We start from the raw sequence: 6,247 nt of genomic DNA, 5'->3' as shown, positions 1-6,247 counted from the left end.
AACTGCAGCAGTGATGAATACGGACCAAGAAATCAATATATGCTAGCCTGTAGAAATCTGTATTTTGGAAAGTATCTCAGCACAATCATCTTAGATAACCAGTGGCAAGTCAATTTACCTGTTAATACATCTCCTAACACATCATCAACCATCTGACAATCCTTTCTAACTTTCATCACCTATTGACACGTCTTCCCCCATGTAATATCATAATCTCCCCTAAATTGTATTAATTATGATCATAATAATTCAACAATTCCATAAATTAATTTTAATCAGGTCCTGGATACATCAACTTGGTTTTCATTTATAAGCAAATCAATGTAGGAACCGAAAGTTTTCTATGATCAAAGTTAAGTGAAAAGGCATATATTTTATTGGTAAAGTTTGTTTCCAATTAAACATTAGGAGAATTTGTCATGTATGCCAACCTATCTACACCAGCCCTTACCTTACCTTCCTGTTGTTATTTGTCACACTAGAATCTGTGATGTTGCTTGCCAGCCTCTCTTTAGCAACTAGACTGTTCTTGGAAAAGATTTCCAGTGTAAAAGAACTTTTCTCCTTTCCAGTTTGTGACTCATGCACTCTGGGACTTTACTTTCTTAAACAGCAGATGATATGTATGCAGAGGACCAGTCAGCATAATTGGCTTACAGGACTGTGGAAAAGCACCACCCACTACAGACTGGGGAGGTACTTGGAGACATCTCCATGTGATTGTGGAGTGGCAAAATGGCCATGCTAGTTTCTTTTTTCAAAAGAAAGGAATAAGTTATCTATTCTGCAGGAATTGTGGAATATGGGCAAAATCTGCTTTAAAAGTAGCAGTTCGAACAATTGCATCCCCAGAAGGATTGGCTGGCAATTCAAAAGAGAAAATGGAAATGATCAAAACACAGATTGCCATGTAGAATGTAATTGATTTATAGACACATTTGATAGAAATACTTTCTCCCAAACTCCAAAAAAAGTACATTTTAGTCATTTTATGGCTATGGACAAATTAACAGGCATTCTGCCAACAGTTCTATACTTCTAAAGAAGCTATTTTTCTTCAGTTGGCACAGACACCTTACTCCCTATGACTTCTCAATTCCTTATCTTCCCCCACCCTTGGCAATGTGCCCAGTGATATTTCTCCACAAATATGTCACTCCTAGAAAGGGTAGATACATACATAGAGATTAGAAATCAACACAGGAGTCTATATGTTTACAGTTGCAGAATGGTTTTGTTGTAGATGTGCTATGGCTAGACTTCTACATCTCTATGTAGAATTATGTAGCCACAAAGAATTAACATTGCTGTGCCATTTGGAGGTATACAATGCGTAGTTTAATAATAATTGTAAAAAGAAATCCCTCTACTGCTGATGAATAGTTTAAAACCTCTCTAATCCATATGTAAAATTTTAGACAATTACACTTTATAATTTACACCTTGGTCTCTCACTCTGTGTATTGATCTGGACAAATCCAAACTTGTTTGGCCTAATTGCCTAGTCTATACCAGAAAACTACACTGAAATCCGGAAATGACCTTGAAATAATTTCAAGCCATTCTGTATAAAACAACACCCTTCTCTTTGTTTTAGGGATCCAGCCCAAGTTTAGCAGAAGGTATATTTTCCGAACGTTATGCTGGGGCTTCTACCATGAAACCAGAGGACCTAATCTAATTCAGACTCCTACTTCTTGCCATTGTTCTTCTATAGTATGTAGAAAAGTTCCTGCGTCATTAGCTGTAACCAACAACAACTTACATAAATGTTCATCACACAAGGACTGACATTTGCGTTAATTGCATATCTTGACTATGGCTAAATCTGATTTCTCCATGTTAAGGAATTTCTTGATTAAGTAAACTAGCTGTGTGTTGTTCTGATCTAGAGAAATATTAGCTAATCCTATTAAATTGTGAAAAATGATCAGGTTACTGGGGTAGTTTCTGGTGATATACCGATATTTATTTATTTATTTATTTTTGTGCCTTCAAGTAGTCTTGACTCCTAGCAACTATCTGGACAAGGCCATTTAAGTTTCTGGGCAAACTTTTTCAGAAGTGGCTTACGATTGCCTCCTTCCTTGGGTGGAGAGAGAGTGCCTGGTTCAAGGTCACTTCTCTGGCTTTGTGCCCAAGACGAGACTAGAACTTGTGGTCGCCTGGATTCTAGCCCAGGAATCTCAATCATTATACCAATCTAGTTCTCTTATATGAAGCCATATAATCTATGTTAGTCTTTCAAATGAAACATGCCCTAAACATGTATTATAGGAGCTAGCAGCTACAATGAGCTATCAGTTCAACATTTCTCTTACTGATATTCCTTGCATCAGCAGAAGGACGAGGGGAGCTTCCAACACATATGATCTCCATCTCAATTAAAATATGGCATAGGACAAGGTAAACAGACAAAACTGGTGAATTAAGCACTGGTGTGAGAAGAAAATCAATCCTAACTATGCAGAGACAGAAAATCTAAGCCCTTCCAGTTTTAGCTGAATTGCATTTCCCACTCTCTCTCATCATTGGGCATCCAGCTCTGAATTAATGAGTAAAGAGATGAGTAATTAATAAATAGCAGAGGGACTGTCATAGCTGTGATAGCTGAAAGGTCTTTCAATAATTTGGCCAGAGCAAAATGTTCACCATCTTGAAATATTAAAGTGTTTTACTTTATTACTGAGATTAAAGAACTTGACTATCGAAGATAAGTTTAAGTGGAAAAATAAGATGGGGTATTCACAGAGGTTTTGCCAAAGAAAGAAGGGGGAGGATTATTTATTCCCACATTTACCCATTCAGTTTTTGGCTATTGCAGTCAAGAAATATTTAAGCTCTCTGTGTCTGGACTCAGAGGCAAAGAATGAAGACTTTGCTATATGTGCAGGACAAAGTCCATCTCGGTAGCTCTTTAACTAGCGGTCTATTAATTAGACAATGAAATTAAGAATTAACTACTTGGCTATGTTCCAAAGAATATTTGCCGCTGTGTGATGGAGAAAGAGATCTTTTGCAGAGAAGAGGCACCAGCACTGCATCAAGTTAAGAATCCAAGAAAAGACTTCTCCAACCATTTTAGCTCTCCCATTCAGTTTGTGGAAATTTTCTTTGCCATCATTATCCATCCATTTCTCCATCCATCCATTTATAAATCATGCATTCAGCTGCAGCCAACAATTAAAATAATATTAGTTTATATCAGGATGGATAACATTGTAATCCGAACATTGCAAGTAACCGGTTTGGTTCCAGGATTGTTTTTCTGTTTGAAGTATTGCTGGGATCTTCTTTCTTATATAACCAGAAGATCAACTGGTTCTGTCATGTACTTTAGAATGTTTTACATTTGCAGAGCATTCTATGTAGTATTATCAATACCATTTCAGTCAGAATCTCCTAGGAAGTGAATCTTTTTATTCCTGTTCTTCACTAATTGGAGATAACAGCTACTGCTATAGCCATCACCAAGCTGATGTTGAGACTGCAGTGCCCATAATTTGCAACCCATACTGTCTGGGAATGCATCTTGTAGGTACTAGTTTGAAAAAGGCAGTGCATATTTTATTTTGTTTTTTCATAGAACAAATCATAGCTCAAGGGGACTGATTCTTGGTTTATATCAGGAAGTGGTGTAATAGAAATTGATGTGTCTTCAAACCTACACGGCTGTTGTTAAGTTTTTGAAAACTCTGATAAATCTAATCAGCAGAGATTAGATTTCATAATTGTGCCTACTAGCTCTTCCCCTTAGCAGTGTAAGTAAATGAAATGAGTTGTTTCAAGGTAATTAAGTTACTGTTGGCCTTGACAATCCATGAGCTTGATCACATAGTCCAGAATGAGCTACTTCACCTGAATCTTAGAGTGCTTTAGGTTTTCAGTAGGTAGAACCAGCACCTAATCTGAGTGGGGCCATTCAGACATTATGAAACGTGTGAATAGTATAAAGAAGAGAAACAAATGTTATTGCATCTGTACTGAAACTTAAAGCTGCTAAAATTATTATTTATTTACTTATTACACATACCCAATTAATTTTCAGCAATTCCCACTCAATAGCTACTTGCAGTTGAATAGTATTCTTCTAGAAGGACCACAGAAAAAAGCCTTTGGAAACAAGCTATTCTAGAAGAAAGTAATTATGACTAAGAAATCTCAAAATGAGGGGATCTGAAACATGTCCCTTTGGTCAGAACATATTAGATGATTTGATTCTACTTGGAGTAAAAGAACAACAAGGATCCAAGCCATACATACTGATACCTTGAATTGGATCTGGAACAGAAGTGGGTTTCAGCAGGTTCTGACCAGTTTTGGAGAACCGGCAGCGGAAATTTTTAGTAGTTCGGAGAACCGGTAGTAAAAATTCTGACTGTTCCAGCCCCCATCTATTCCCTGCCTCCCAAGTCCCAGCTGATTGGGAGGAAATGGGGATTTTGCAGTAACCTTCCCCTGGATTGGAGTAGGATTGGAGATTTTACAGTATCCTTCCCCTGCCACGCCCACCAAGCCATGCCACGCCTACAGAACCGGTAGTAAAAAAATTTGAAACCCACCACTGATCTGGAACCCTACTGGCAGCCATTGCAGCATCCCCAGGATTGGTGCTATTCTAGTAATTTAGTTTATCCTGGTCCATGCAGGACTCTGCATTTTGGTTGGGTCAGATACAGCTTCTGAATTACCTTTAAGGGCAGCTTTATGGAGAGTGAATACCCATTTTTGTGACATTAGCAGTGCTTCCATGCTAATATTATTTGCAGGATATTATTTTGTAAAAGTATAAAACTTAGGTTACAGAAATAATAACTGTCTTAACAGGAATTCTATTCCATCTTTGCTTATGAGATTTTGGAGTTGTGCAAAGGGATAGATTTTATTGAAATCCCAGTTGATTTTTCATGAGTTGACTTTGCAGTTTTGCAGTTATTAGTTTCAAGAAAGAGTGGCAAGGAATGCCAACAGAGATTTGATCTTCCGATCCTGCATTCTCAAAGACATTATACCTTTTTGTAAAGAGTATTTATTTATCTAAACAAAGTAAAAGTGTCTGCATTTTAGGACAATGTGTACAGCTGCGAATATCCATGCAAATGTGCAATTAAAATATAATAACATCCACAAATAATAATAACAAAATGCAACAAATGATTAACAAATTGTTTGGTTGAATAACAAAGTACAAAAAGCAATTAAACAAAATAAAAGCAACAGTTGTCCACTTGCCTGGGCAAATATTAGAATATTTAATCTGCAGCTGTAAAGACAGGAGGAAATTTCACATGTTTAAGGTGCCAGTTTAGGCCCATTAATCTTCATGTAGTTAATCAGTTGGTTTTTAAGTATTTATATGTCCATCCACCATCTCTGGGGAGTGTAAAGAAGTCATCAAATTCAAAGAAAGCAAAACATACTATTAAAAATCAGCTAAGATAAGAAAATAGCGATCAGATCAAGGTATCATAATGTATTTTACATCGTCTATCTGTCTGTCTGTCTGTCTGTCTGTCTGTCTGTCTCCCTTTTTTATGCTTTCTCTGAGTCTCTTCCCCATTTCTTGACATTTATTGTTTCAATGGCTGGCTCAACTTATTAGGAAAAAAGAATCCAGTGATGAGATGATTTCTAATTATCCTGCTTTGTAATGTGGAAGAGTTGAAGGGGGTATCTCCCGGGAAGCAGAAATAATCCAGTGCTTTAGAATTATGAAAACAATCAAACATGAACTATTTCATGTTTGCACATTCCTCTGTAGCATTGCTGGTTCCGACTGATCTGCTGCCACCAAACAAAGTATAACAAATATTCAAAACCAAGTATGACTCCAACTATACTAAGATTAAAATAATTAAAATATATATAATTATTGTAATAAGTACAGTACTAAATATAATATAATAAACAGTCGATATCTTTTGACCACATACTGGTTTCTTTTTCCTCCAATCTCTCAACAGGTATATACAGCATGCATTTCTATATATGACATTTTCACTTATTCTTGTTCACCAGTCCAAGACTTTTATCGTTTTTCTCTTGACTTACCTTAAGAAAACAAAAACCTAGGAAATTCAACATCTAACCTAAACATTTTCTGTTGTTTTTGTGGAGATCTTGCATTCCAATTATTAACCACACCTTCTATGGCACAGTCTCCCATTGTGTCTGATGGTGCCTTAGTGTGTATCGGATTGCAGATTCAGTAATGTTGAGATGCAGGGAAAATGTTTTAGGTGTTTCA

Source organism: Pituophis catenifer, unplaced genomic scaffold (genome assembly GCF_029215685.1).
Source record: "Pituophis catenifer annectens isolate HBS135680 unplaced genomic scaffold, rPitCat1.0.hap2 SCAF_1, whole genome shotgun sequence".
Taxonomy (NCBI): Eukaryota; Metazoa; Chordata; class Lepidosauria; order Squamata; family Colubridae; genus Pituophis; species Pituophis catenifer.
Note: the sequence above shows the minus strand (reverse complement) of the source record.